Below are 15421 nucleotides of genomic sequence, written 5' to 3' on the forward strand. Positions count from 1 at the left end.
CTGTCTCTGTTTCCCTCTCTTTGGAAGAGATTGGTGTGGAGCACTGCAAATAATTTTGTAGTGTAGATTTTTTCAGTGTTGGTTAGTTGTGCTCTACTGTTATGCTTTCTCTTTTTTATTCTTAGCTGTAAGGGATGGTTGTCTGGGAAAGGGGAAGTGGAGGAAAACACTGGGAAAATGTAAGTAATGTAAAAACAAAAGATATAAATAATATTTTTAAATGCAACAGAGAAGAAAATTCCAGTAAAATGAAATCCTGTTCAAAAGACTTTTTTTAAAAAAAAATTCTATAAGCCTGAAATAACTTAATAAGGTTTATTATCGTTCAAGAAGAGACAGATTTCTGGAGTATGTGCATATAGGCAGCCCGTAAGGGGCCACAAGGAATACTTGTACCAGCACTTCATTTATACAGGCAAGAGAGTAGATACTTTTATAAGCATTCCAAAAATAATTCTTGCTTATGGAACAGATAAGAAAACAGATGAGAAAAAGGACCTCCCAGTAAGATGAAATTCTGTTCAACAGGTTTTAAATGTGGGGTTGTAAAAGATGCATTGACAAAAGACACTAATACAACTCTTTTTAAAAGATGCATTGGGATTCATCAGAATCTCCTCTTAGGGAAAACAATTAAATACCATTGCAGGATTCCTGGGACACTCAGTTTCTTTGACTCATCCAAAGACTGGCTTTTAATTTATGAATGAATAAATGAAAAGGAAATTATTACATGTTTACAAAGTGCCAAGCCCTGGAAATACAAACATGAGAAATGAGACAGCCCTTACTGTCAAGGAGCTCACACTGTAATTGAGGGAGATAACACGTAAAAGAGGCTTCAACTGTAGGACAAGTGGAAAGGCCAGGAAGTCCTGAAGGCTCAGCTGGGGATTAGGGGGTTGGAAATTAAAATATCATGGGATGAGATGCTGAGAAGTCCCTTTACAAAGTATGAACGTACTTTCTCTGCTGTTATTTCCCCAACTCTGGCCATTCTGCATCTCTGCTTTAGTGCAAAAGGATGAGGATGTTAATGATGATGATAGCCCTTTATGTTTTCAAAACATATAAAATTCGTTCACAGTTTCCACTCCCCCCAAACAAACCTGTAAGGTAGATAATAGCAATATTATGAGCCCAAGATGAAGAAATAGAAGCTTAGAAATCTATGATTTACCCAAAGTTACACAGCCAACCAGTGACAGTCAATACTTGAATCCAAGCCTTCTGTCTCCAAATTCAGTGCTTTTCTATACATTTCCTCAAGAAGACTCGACAACCTAAGTAGAGAGTGCTAGAATTTCAGCAGCTGCTGTCCCCACTCACCACCATCAAAGGTATAAAGAATACAATGGACACTCCAGGTTATTCCACAAATCCTACTCTGTACTCATTCACATTTGAGTGCCCCCAGGGTTATTTTGGCCCTATCCTCTGGAGTCTTAGAATGATAAAGCCAAATGAGACCTTCAAGATCTTGCCTTAACACGCTCAGTGTGCTGTACACATCCTGATAAAATGTAAATGGTTGAGGTTAGTGAGTTGAGCAAGACGCTGTTTCTTTCCCAGGCCAGCTGAAAATCACTGAAGTGTCAGGTAAAGGAGACTCCAAGTTGTTAATGTGTTAAACAGAAGGGCACTACACTCTGTTACCCCTTTATGAAGTGGGAAGAAGTGCTCCTTGATGGGATAATAAAACACAATAGGACACACTCTTGGTTCCCTTTTTTAAGTTACTCAGATTGGAATTGCCTCCATTGCAGTCTTCTCATTTTTCTCTTTTTCCCCTCCTAATTTGGCATGGACTTCTATCTCTGCTCTAACAAGTAACTGGTCAATGTGGACAGGTAACTGTTTCAGAAATGAACCCCACATTGGTTGACCTTTTATATTAAGATATAATCAGCTTAATTTTATGTGATATTTTGTGCTCTCCATGTTTAGCACCTTTTACCTCTCTTGGAGAAAGTATTCATGACATATAAGTGTGAATATGATTAGTCTATAATCCTTTCATTTCTTCTTTCTGAATCTTGGGTCAAATTTTTCAACATTTTTCAACATTTTTCCCTATACCCACCTTTGTCTTCAAATCACCAAAATATTATATAGAGAGATTTAACTTGGAGAGTTTTCTCAAGTTAGTTCTTCATAGACTTTCTCTATCTCCTCACCTTCTGCAACAGTTACTGGTACATACAATGGAGTTATTTTCATATTAAGTTTTTTTAAATGCTCATCATGAGCGTATAGTTATCCTTTCCATATCATGAGGGTTAGGGATGTGGTGCTCCCATGATCTGGAAAATCTGTGTAAAATTTTTGGCCGTCCATTCATACCAGAGAAGAGGTCTGGATTCTTTTTTCTTTTTCTTTTATGGAGTGTTTACAGTACTTTGTTATAAAATTTGGGTTAAATATTGGTCATAGGCTCTGTGTTGTCTGCTGATTTTTGTGTGTTGTCTGCAATTTCCACAAAACTCCCCAAAAGTTCTCATTTAATTTCTTATGCCAACCTGATGTGATGTATCGAAATCATGATGGGGAAAGTTGCGATGTTGAAGGGATAACTGTACTATTTAAGATGACCAAGTGTCTGATGAAATTATTTCTTGTTCCTTTTTGAAATATAATGAAAAAACAACACCGACAACTCACAGTATCACAGAATTCTTCCAATAAGAGTCCATGTCCATTAACTCTCTATCAGCAATCTCAAGGGCAGCCCAAGTCACAAGGAGCCAATCAGAGGAGTTCCCTGTGCCTCTTGGTAAGGGGACAGGGCCTCCATGGAGAATGCCCCTTCTTTCAAAGTTCCATGTCATATATATTATCCTGTTGACTTGGAGAACTCATCAAACTGGTCAGAGGTTCCCCTGATCACTACGTCCCTCATCTTACAGCAGCACAGAAGAAATTTCCAGAGTTTGCATTCAACTGACAAAGCCTTCAAGAACCCAGGTTCCCCTTTACAACATAGTGTGTCATCAGAATAGGACTTAGTGCCCTGAAGTCAGGAGGTCCTGAGTTCAAATCTGGCCTCAGATCAAACATTTGACACTTACTAGCTGTGTGACCCTGGGCAAGTCACTTAACCCCAATTGCCTAAACAAAAGAAAAAAAAAGAATAGGACTTTGTGGCAGATAAAATGTTCTATAACATGCCATTTAACTATAAAATGAAGGATGTTAGACCATGTGTCCTAGAATATCAGAGCTGGAAGGGACCTGGGAACCTAGAATACAGACTGTCAGAGCTGAGAGGGATCGTAGAACATAGATCATTAGAGCTAGTAAGGACTTTAGAGGGACAACCAGCTGGCACAGTGGATAGAGGGCTGGGTCTGGAGTCAGGAAGGTCAGCTGTGTGACCCTGGGAAAGTCACTTAACCCCATTTGCCTCAGTATCTTCATCTGTAAAAATGAGCTGGAGAAGGAAATGGCAAACCACTCCAGTATCTTTGCCAAGAAAACCCCAAATGGGGTCACAAAGAGCCTGATGTGACTGTAAATGAAAAAAAACCTGAACAATAACAAAAATAATAAGGACTTTAGAAATCATTTAATCCCAACCCCTCATGTTATTATAATGGTATGGATTTGAATCATCCATTCCTCCATTTTTCTACCCAACACTACCTCTCTAACAGATCATGCCATAGAAGGGTTTTCATTACATACATCTGTTCCCTGACTGTTGAGACTCTTCATTGCATACTCATCAACAGATCTGTTTGCCACCATCCTTAAATGCTTCCTGAGGATTACGGCAGTGGTTCTCAAGCTTTTCAGTCTCAGTACTCATTAAAAATTATTGAGGACCCTCCCACCCATATGGGTTATATCTATCAATATGAATATATACTAGAGTAGAAATTAAAAGATATTATGAAATAGTGTTTTTTATCTTTTGGACCACCTGAAAGAGTCCTTGTTGTTGTTATTGTTCAGTTTTATTTGTTTGTTGTTTTTTCAGTAGCATCAGGCTTTTTGTGACTCCATTTGGGGTTTTCTTGGCAAAGATACTAGAGTGGTTTGCCATTTTCTTTTCCAGCTTATTTTTACAGATGAGGAAATTGAGGCAAAATCTCACACAGCTAGTGTGAGATCCCCAGGGATTCCTAGATTATGGTTTAAGAACTTCTGATATAGAGTGTTGCATTGCCCTTGTCCTGTTACCTCTTGTGAGGTTAACTCCCTGCTCATTGTCCCTATAGGTTCTTTCTTTCTCTTCATGCCATTTTCTCTCCCTTCTTTGTCCCTTCCCAACCTATCACAAAAATAGCCTATTTTCCAGAATGTCCTTCTTCATTCCTATACCTCATTCCTCTGCTTACCCCATTCCTATCCAATATAACCACTACTTGGCCAAGATAAGAGAACATTCTCAGCACCAAACCCCAACCTCCCTAACATCTTACTTTGTGATATAGTGATTATTTGTGCCCAACCTGTGGTAGAACCTTCCGAGCTGATATTGGTCTAGTCAGCTAGTCAGACACACTGTACCTGGAACCCAGCATAGTGATGTCATTGTGGTCCTCTCCAAGAACAAAGGACAACAATGATACCAGTGGGAAAAACACAGAATTTGGTGACAGAAGACCTGAGGATCTAGATCCTGGTTCTGGACCAAATCTCCATTTAGCTGTCAAATTGATCTTCCTAAGATGCAATTCTGACCGTGCCACCCCCCATTCAATAAACTCTAGGGGTTCCCTGTTATCTCCAGCATCAAATATAATATCTCTGGCTTTTAAAACCCTCCATAACTTGACTCTTTCCTACCTTTCCAGTCTTCTTACACCCTCTACCCACTACCCCCAGGTACTATGCAATGCAGTGACACTGGCCTCCTTGCTGTTTCTTGAATAAAACATTCCATGTCCCAACTGCTGGCAATTTTCATCGGCCATCCGACATGTTTGGATGCTCTTCCTCATCTTCACCTCTTGGTTTCCCTGGCTACCTTCATGTCTCAGCCAAGGTTTCCTTCTTCAGGAAACCTTTCCTGATCCCCATTAAAGCTATGACTTCCCTTTTTATTGTTTCCAGTTTATACTGTACATATCTTTTTTTGTACACAGTTGTTTGCCTGTTGTCTCCTCCATTAGTTTGTGAGTGCCTTAAAGCAGGGATGATATTTTGCCTTACTCATATCCGTAGCACTTAGCACAGTGCCTGGCACATAGTAGGCACAATAAATACTAGCTAACTGACTGACCAAATGCCACTCACCAGCTATATGACTTGACTCAATGTGCCTCACTTCTTGGAGTCTCAATTTCATTATCTGTAAAATGGGAATAATATGGTACTACTAGCATCATAGGGCTGTTGTGAAGAAAGTGATTTGTCAACAGAAGAGTAATATATAAATATGAGTTATTATTATGAGCCAGAATTAACATGAGGTGGCTAAAGCTTTGCCCTAAGCATCAATATCCAGCACTCCGTATCCTGGCCCTTCATCTGGCCCTTAGGGCCCAGTGCCATCAAAGGCCCTCCCTTAGGGCTTGCCTTACCACTAGGGTGGACTGTCCCAAATGCACTATCTGGCCATGTGCACCACCCAGGATCAGCCTGGGATGGAGTTGGGGGAGGGAACTAATGGTGCAAGTGGCATGCCTGAGCCACCTCCTCCCCCTGAGGAAACTCGGCTCTATTCCTCCCCAGTCCCTATCCTACTTTCTCTCCCTTTCAGCTATACCTTTTAGAATCTTCCTTTATTGTTAACAAACTTTATCCTAGATCTTTTCCTCTCACATTCCTGTCATCTTCTGGTACTTAATGAAACCTATCTTTTTCCAAAAGCTACTACTCTGGCTGTAAGAACTTTTCCAGGTCTGGCTTCTCCTTCTTGCACACACAACCAGGAAGACGAGTTTGCAACCTCCCTGCTCCCCACCATCTCTCAACTACCACTTCTCTTCCTTTGAAATTCACTCCATCCTGCCCAGATGCTTGATGCTACCACCTCATTTTCTCCATCACTTCCTCTCTTCTCTCGTATCTAGTACCTGAAACACAATCCTCTTCTTCGCTCCAGCCTCTGCTCCCAGCTTGCCTCAAGTCTCATTGCCTCTGTCTTCAACTTACTTCAAACACACACAAGGGATACCTTAGACTGAACTTCCTATGCCCACTCCCAGGTGAACTTGCCCTAAATTCTGTAATTCCTAGTTTATAGAAATTATCATCAATCTTCATCTTCAACTTTATGAAAGAATTCAAGTTTGTACTAGGGATTTTGGGGGACAGAAAAGTAATTGGTGAGAGGAAGAGAGTTGAGGTTGCTGCAGAGCTTATGCAGGTCTTTGTGAAGTGTGTGTGGGGGAGGAGGTATATGTGTATGTGTGTGTGTGTGTGTGTGTGTGTGTGTGTGTGTGTGTGTGTGTGTGTGATCTGCAAAGCTGTTGGCTGAAAATGTCAAATTAGCATTGTGAGCCCTCTCTTGCCTCTTATCTCCAGCTTTCAGGATGGAGCTGCTTGGCCGACGACTGTCCCCTACTGCTCCTGAAATCGAATCAGCCCTCCTGGTGCTCCAAATGAGGCCGGAAAATTGTTTGCTTGGATTTGCATGAAGAGCCTGAAAATCACTGAAAGTAGGTGAGACTTCCAGTCACCTAGGGCATAGTTTTTCCTTTGAATTTCATTGTCACTCTAGGAATAGCTCCTTCCCCAATTTCACTAACCCTTCCTACCCTCTCCTTTTCTTTGCCTCACCTCCACACATTCTCTAGCTCTTTCCTTTTTCTTTCTTCCCTATTCACAAAATAGAATTTTAGTGGAACACAGACTGTTAGCTCTAGAAAAGGTCTTAGAACATATAATGTTGAAACACTTTAAGGTACAGAGAAGTGCTTACACTTAGAATCCTGTAATGTAAGTTTTACAAATAATAGCAATTATTATCTCTATAATTTTACAGATGAGGAAACTGAGGCTCAAAAAAATTAAGTAACTTGTCCATGATATAATAAACAGTGGTGCTTGGATTTGAATGCAGGCCTCCTGCTTCTAGGTCAAGGGCTTTTTATACTATGCTTCTCTGCCTTTCTATTAATAACTATGTACATTATCTTATTTTATTCCCACTTCCCAACAACCATGTTAGGTAGGTAGTTGAATGATTATTGTCCCTATTTTACAGGAAATTGAGGTTTTAAGAGATAAAATGCCTTGTCAGAAACTTAAGGACAAATCCAGGAGTGAGACACATGTTTTCTAACTCTCAATTAAAAGCACTAGACATGGAATCAATGGACCAAGATTCAAATCAGACTCCACCATTTACTAGCTGTGTGACCCTAGGCGAGTCATTTAACTTCTCTCTGCCTCAATTTCCACCTCTGAAAAATGAGGAGATTGGACTAAGGTCCCTTCCAGGGGGAACACCTTCTCCAGAATACTCCCCCTAAATTTAGACTTAGGAATTGAACTTTGGTTATAATACCTCAAATCAAATTTTGGAGTGGCAGAGACAATAAAAGGTCGGAGTGAGACATTTTTCCAGTACAAGACAATCTAGAAGATCTGCAGGAGAGGTCTGTGACACCAGGGTGGGGACCAGTCCTGAGCACAGCAGGAGGCTTTGGAGGTAGCTCTGAAAGCAGCAGCAGCAGCAGCAGCAGCGACAGCTTCAGGAGCTCTCAGCCCAGAAACAGTAAGGGGGTCAGACAACTGGTCAGAAACAGATTACAGGGGACCTTTTGCTTACACTGAGTCATAATGGCACTAACTGGCAATTCTGTTACCCATGCATAGTTCTGGGGTACAGTTCCAGAATGGAGAGGAACGCTTGTGGACAGTCACAAGGAAGCAGGGGCCCAGGTCCTAGTTCCAAAGCAGAAAGAAGCACTAGCACCTATGGCTACAGGACAGTGGGGGACCTAGTCACAGTTCCAGGACCAAGAGGAGCACTAGTGCTTGTGGCTGGTGGAGACCTGGGGCCCTTCTGGGTAAAGACCAGAGCACAGATCAGAAGAGCAGTGACCACACTTCTCCCCAGTCACACCACCCTGGAGCACCAAAATCTTGCACACCCACAGAACTAGCTTTCTGAAAACAGGAGCCAAAAAAAAGCCTGAAGCTTGGCACAGTGTCTCCTTACCCTCATGTGATCAGAGTTCAGTTTTAACATAAAGTTCAAAGTCAAGAAATAGGCTGGAAAATGAGCAAACAACAAAAAAGGACTTCACCATAAAAAGCTACTATGATGTCAGGGAAGACCAAAACAACACTTTAAAGAAAACCACAATGTGAAACACCTACAATAAAAGACTCAAAGAAAATGCTAATTGGTTCCAAGCCCAACAAGAATTTCTGGAAGCAGGCAAGAAACAGATAAGAGTGGTAGAGGAAAAATTGATAAAAAGAAATGAAAGTGATGCAAGAAAATTATGAAGAGAATTAACAGCTTGGCTTAAAAAAAGGAATAAAAAATACTGAAGAAAATAACATCTTAAAAACAGAATTGGCCAAAGGAAAAAGAAGTATGAAAGCTCACCGAAGAAAATAATTCCTTAAAAATTAGAATTGGGCAAGTGAAAGCTAATAACTCATGAGGACTTCAAGTAACAATAAAACAAAGAAAAAGAATGAAAAAATAGAAGAAAATGTGAAATATTTCACCAAAAAATAACTGATCTGGAAAATAGATTAAGGAGAGATAGTGTTTTTAATTTAATATTGTATTTTTCCCAATTACACATAAAAACAATTTTTTAACATTTGTATTTTTAAAAATATTTGAGTTACAAATTCTCTTCCTTCCTCCCTCCCCTTACCCTTTATTGAGAAGACAAGCAATTTGATATAGGTTATACATGCACAGTCATTTTGTGAAAGAAAACACAGACCAAAAAAAAAAAAAGAACAAGAAAAATAAACAACATTTAAAAAAGTATGCTTTGATCTGCATTCATACTCTATCAGTTCTTTCTCTAGAGATATATAGTATTTTTCATCATAAGTGCTTGAGATTTGTTTTAGATCATTTTATTGCTGAAAATAGCTAAGTCATTCACAATTCATCATCATACAATATTACCGTTACTGTGTACAATGTTTTCTGGTTCTGCCCGTTTCACCCTGCATCAGTTCATACAAGTCTTTCCAAGTTTTTCTGAGAGCATCTTGCTCATTATTAGAGCACAACAATATTCCATCACAATCATATACCACAACTTGTTTAGTCATTCCCCAATTGGCGGGCATCTCCTCAATTTCCAATTCTTGGCCACCACAAAAAGAGCTGCTATAAATATTTTTGCACATACGGGTCCTTTTCCTTTTTTAAAAATCTCTTTGGGATAAAGACTTAGTAGTAGGATTTCTGGGTCAAAAGGCATGCACAGTTTTATAGCCATTTGGGCATAGTTCCAAATTGATCTCCAGAATGGTTGGATCAGTTCACAACTCCACCAACAATGCATTAGTGTTCCAATTTTCCCACATTCCCTCCAACACTTGTCATTTTCCTTTTCTGTCATATTAACTAATCTGATAGATGTAAGGTGGTACCCCAGAGTTGTTTTAATTTGCACTTCTCTAATCAATAGTGATTTAGAACATTTTTATATGACTATAAATAGCTTTGATTATTTCATCTGAAATAATCTTGTTCATATCCTTTGACCATTTATCAACTGGGGAATGACTTGTATTCTAATAAATTTAACTCAGTTCTCTATATATTTGAGAAATGAGGCCCCTTTATCAGAGAAGCTTGCCATTAAAAAAAAGATTTCACAGTTATGATTACTGTGTATTTCACTCCATCCTATTTTTCCTCCTGTTTATCTTACTCTCTCTCTCCTTTTACCTTGTCCTTCCCCAAAAATGTTTTGTTCCTGAACACCACCTCTCCCAATCCAACCTTCCTTCTATCAGTGCCCCACTTTCTCTTATCCTGTTCCCCTCCGACTTTACTGTAAAGTAAGATAGATTTCTATACCCAGCTGAGTGTGTTATCCCTTTTTGAGGCTATTCTGATGAGAATAATGTTCAAGCACTCTCCATCTTTCCCTTTACTGTGAAAGGTCTTTTGTACCTTTTATGTCAGGTAATTTACCCCATTCTACCTCTACCTTCTTCCTTCTCCTAGTACAATCCCCTTTGTCACCCTTTAATTGTATTTTTTTAGATATCATCCCATCATAGCCAATTCACAACTGTACCCTCTGTCTATGTATATAATCTTTCTAAGTGACCTAATAATGATAAAGTTGTTAGGAGTTGCAAGTATCATATTCCCATATAGAAATTTAAATAGTTTAACCCTATTTAATCCTTCATGATTTCTCTTTCCTATTTACTTTTTTATGTTTCTCTTGATCTTGTATTTAAAAGTCAAATTTTCTATTCAGCTCTGGTCTTTTTATCAGGAATGCTTGAAAGTCCTATATTTCATTGAATATCTTTTTTTCCCCTGAAAGATTATACTCAGTTATGCTGGGTAGATTATTTTTGGTTGTAATCCTAGCTTCTTTGTCCTCTAGAATATCATATTCCAACCTCTCCAATCCTTTAATGTAGTAGCTGCTAAATCTTGTGTTATCCTGATCAAGGCTCCACAGTGTTTGAATTCTTTCTTTCTGGCTGCTTGCAATATTTTCTTCTTGACCTGGGAGCTCTGGAATTTGTCTATAATATTCCTGAGAGTTTTCACTTTGGAATCTCTTTTAGGAGGTTATTGATGGATTCTTTTAATTTCGATTTTACCCTCTGGGTTGAAGCTACTGGGGAAGTTTTTCTTGATAATTTCTTGAAATATGATGTATAGGCTCTTTTATTCAGGTAGTCTAATAATTCTTAAATTATCTGTCCTTAAAAAAATTATCTCTCCTTGAGTCAGAGCCAAGATAGCAGAGAAAAGGCAGGGATCTGCCTAAGCTCTCCCAAATTCCTAAACAACTTTAAAATAACACCTCAAAATGAATCGCCTTAAAAAAAAACAGAATAGGCCAAGTGAAAGAAGGCACAAAAATCCATTGAAAAGAAAAACTCCTTAAAAAGTTGAATCAGCCAAATGGAAAATGAGATATAAAAACTTACTGAGGAAAATAATTCCTTAAAAATTATAATTGGACAAGTGGAAGCTAATGACTCCATGAGATATTAAGAAACAATAAAAAATGAAATAATGAAAAAGTTAGGAGAAAATGTGAAATTTCTTATTGGAAAAATAACTGACCTAGACAATAGGCTGAGGAGAGATTTAGTAGCCTCCATGTTAAAGGACTGGAGTGGTACAAAAGACCTTTTACAGTAAAGAAAGATGATATTCCAAAAGGCAAAGGAGCTGAGATTACTATCAAAAATAAACTACCCAGGAAAATTGAGTATAATCCTTCAAGGAGAAAAATAGATATTTAATGAAACAGAGGACTTCTAAGCATTCCTGATGAAAAGGCCAGAGCTGAATAGAAAGTTTTGCATTCTAACAGTGACTCAAGGGAAGCATAAAAGGGTAAATATGAAAGAGTAATCATAAAGGACTCAATAAAGTTAAACTATTTGCATTCCTATATGGAAGTATGGTACTTGTAACTCCTAAGAACTTTAAAATTAATAAGGCAGTTAGACAGAGTGTACATAAATAGAGGGCATAAGTGTGAGTTGATTATATTGGAATGATTTCCAAAAACAAAAATCTAAGTGAGAAAGAGGGATATACTGGGAGAAGGGATAGGTAGAATTGGGAAAAGTATCTCCTATAAAAGAGGTACATAAGGAAGAGCTTTTATAGTGGAGAGAAAAATGGGGATGGGCAATGTTTGAACCTCACTCTCGTCAGAATAGGTTCAAAGAAGGAAGTATATATACATACCCAGTTGGATATGGAAATTTATCTTATCCAATAGGGAAATAGGAGGGAAAGGAATACAAGATACATGGGGAAGGGGAAAGGATAAAAGGGAGGGTAAATTAAGGGAGGCAGTGGTCAGAAGCAAAACAGACTTTTGAGGAAGGACAGGATAAAAAGAAAGAAAATAAACAGAAGAAAACAGGATGGAGAGAAATACACAGTTAGGAATCATAACTGTGAATGTGAATGGTGTGAGTTCACCCATAAAATGGAAGCAGATAGAGAATATTAAAAGCCAGAATCCAACAATATATTGTTTACAAGAGACATTTGAAAAAGAAAGACATGCACAGAATTAAAGTAAAGGGAGAATCTATTATGCTTCAGCAGAAGTAAAAAAGACAAGGGTAGCAATCATCTCAGGCAAAACAAAAGCAAAAATAGACCTAATTAGAAGAAATAATCAGGGAAACTACACTTTGATAAAATGTACCATAGACAATAAAGTAATATCAAAACATTTTATAGCAAGTTTCTCTCATACAGGCTTCATTTTTCAAATACATAGGGAACTGAGTCAATTTTATAAAAAAAAAATAGGATCCAATCCCCAATTGGTAACTGGTCAAAGGATATAAACAGGCAGTCTTCAGGAGAAGAAATCAAAGTTATCTCTAGCCATATTTAAAAATGCTCTAAATCACTATTGTTTAAAGAAATGCAAATTAAAACAACTTTGAGGTGCCACTTCATACCTATCAGAAATGACAAATGTTGGAAAGGATGATGGAAAATAGGCATACTAATAAACTGTTGGTGAAGTTGTGACTTGGTCTAATCATTCTGGAGAATGATATGGAACTATGCCCAAAGGGTATTATAGAACTGTTCATACCCTTTGATCCAGCAATACCACCACTAGGTCTGTATCCAATGAAATCAAAGAAATAGGAAAAGGACCCATATGTACAAAAATATTTACTGAAGCTCTCTTTGTGGTGGCAAACAATTGGAAGTTGAGGGGATGCTCATCAATTGAGGAATGAATGAACAAGTTGTGGTACATGATGGTGATGATGTACTATTGTGTTATAAGAAATGACAAGGGGGTGTGGTTTCAGGGGGAAAAAAGCCAGGGTAAGACCTATACAAACTGATGCAAAGTGAAGCGAGAAGAACTGGGAGATCATAGTGCACAGTAATAGCAATGTTGTTTGAGTTGTATGATGATTATCTGTGAAACATTTGGTTACACTGATCAATACCATGATCCAAGACAATTCCAAAGGACTCATGATTAAAAAATGCTATCACCTCCAGAGAGGCAACTGATGAACTCTGAGTGCAAATTAAAGTATAATTTTCTCACTTTCTTAATTTATATTTTTTGTGATGTGGCTAAAATGGAAATATGTTTTGCATGATTTCACACATATAATTTATATATTGTTTGCCTTCTCAGTGGACGGTAAAGGGTGAGGGGAGGGTAAGAATCTGGAAATCAAAATTTTAAAAGAAGAGAATATTTAAAATGAATACATAATAAAATTAAAAGGGAAAAAATACATTTAGCCAGTAGGCACAATTAGTAAAAAAAAAAAATAGTAGCTACAAAATATTCCTTCCAGAAATCTGGTATATATTCTCATACCAATATATACAGAACCTATGGGAAGAGTGAACTCGAGCTTAGGGCACAGTGATAGTAAGGCTTATGTATAGAATACATATATGGCAAAGGCAACTCACAGCTCCTAGTATTGCAAGGCCCAGAAGTCTTTTCTCTCTTCATAGAATCCTCAAGCTACTCCCCTTGGGTATAGGGTCTCTGCTGGGTAGATTGCTCAGCTCACTTCCAGTATCTTCTCCTCTCCATAATCTGACTCAGCTGCCAGGGGTCCCACTCCTCAGAGCTGCTACCTCCCTTGGGTGGCAGCCTTTCTGTGTCTTTGTCTGGAATGTGTATCTCTGCTCACTGCTAAATGCAGTGTCTCCTACTGATTGAGTAACTAGCTCTGTTTCAAAGCTACACAGCAGATAGAGAGCAGGAGGAGAAGGAAACCCTCTCCTTCCCAAAAGTAATTCCCTCTCAGGGCCCTGGCTCTTCCTCCAATACTGGTTCCCAGCTTGGAGTTTCTTGACTATTAAAGTCCCTAGGGATGTGGCTAATTTGTTTGCTTAGACCAGGCCTGCACAACCTATGACCCATGGACCATTTACGGCACCTCAAAGGATTTCAGGCAGCCTGCGAAAAATGTAGAGGACATTTTCTTCTGGAGGATGAAATCCTTTAGCAGGCTGCTGGTTGTGCAGGCCTGACTTAGACAATTGGCAGGTAGTTCTCTTCTTGACTCAACCAGAGAGGCTGATTAGCACTGCACAAAAGAATGGCAAGGTTTTTGTTATACCTTGTTAATACTTTGAAGCCTCATCACATCTTACTACATTCTGTGATGATCACCTGAGTGAGGGGCATCAGTCATATCCCAAATCCCTTACACTATGGTCCTGATTCAGGTTTTTTTTTTCTACTTCACCAGACTAGATTTATCTAATGAGGTTATTTTTTGAGCATAGAAAAAAGGGTCAACTTTTTACCAGCCTGCTTCTCATAGGGGTCACAAAATAATCCCAGGTCCATTGTCACCATTGTTGTGTTCCCTGGCATATTGGGGTGGAAAAAACTATATAGGTCATACTATAATCAGTGAAGTGTTCTAAAGGCTTTTAACTCTAGTCTTTCATCTAGTCCCAGAAGATCAGATTAGCATTGACTGCTTACTAGGGAGTGAACAGATAAAATGCATACACATACAAAGAATAAAGGTCTAGTTCAAGTGCCTGGGACTTCCTTAATCTGTCACCAGCTCCTAAATACTTCAGCTCCGTTGCCTTTCTCTAGAATCTGGATTATCAATCTAGCCTTTCAGGAAAAAAAAAAAAAGAAAGAAGAAAAAAATCTACTTGCTCAATATCATCACCAGGTAGAAGAAATACTTTCTCTTACTCCCATTTCTCATTCCAGAAGGGGAGGAAATGTAACTCAAAACCATACTATCAGGATCTAGACAGTTTTCACCAGTGATCATTGCTTTTGATAACCTGCCTAACTTGAACCAACTTCTTCTGTTATTCAGAGACATGCACAAGTCAATGTGGATACCATCATGGAACTCCTTTCTGACAGTGATATTGAAGATGAGAGATGTCTCTGGAGCAGTGCCTTAAGGAGGCTAACACAAGTGCTGAACCCAGTTGACCACTGGACCAAAAAGAAGTGGTAGCAGGTGGGACCATATAGTGACAAGCCCTGGGTAGCCATGAGCAATGTGAAAGCATTAGTCATTTAGAGGAGTAACTCAGCTACTGGCCTCATCTCGCTGACTTGATCATTGGGTAACTCATAACTAATTGAAAACAACAAATCTAGTTAGTCAGAAGTAGTTTATTCATACCCAGTTGTAACCAAGTTCTCTTAAGGATAAAATGAAATCCAAGAAACTAACATTGAGGTAAGAGCTATTTCATAACCTCAGGTTTCCTAAGATAATAAATTACAGTAAAGATCAAGGGCTCCTCCAGATAAGTCAAAGGAGGCATTGATAT

This window comes from Phascolarctos cinereus, unplaced genomic scaffold, assembly GCF_003287225.1.
Source record: "Phascolarctos cinereus isolate Bilbo 61053 unplaced genomic scaffold, phaCin_HiC Scaffold_2;HRSCAF=192, whole genome shotgun sequence".
Taxonomy (NCBI): Eukaryota; Metazoa; Chordata; class Mammalia; order Diprotodontia; family Phascolarctidae; genus Phascolarctos; species Phascolarctos cinereus.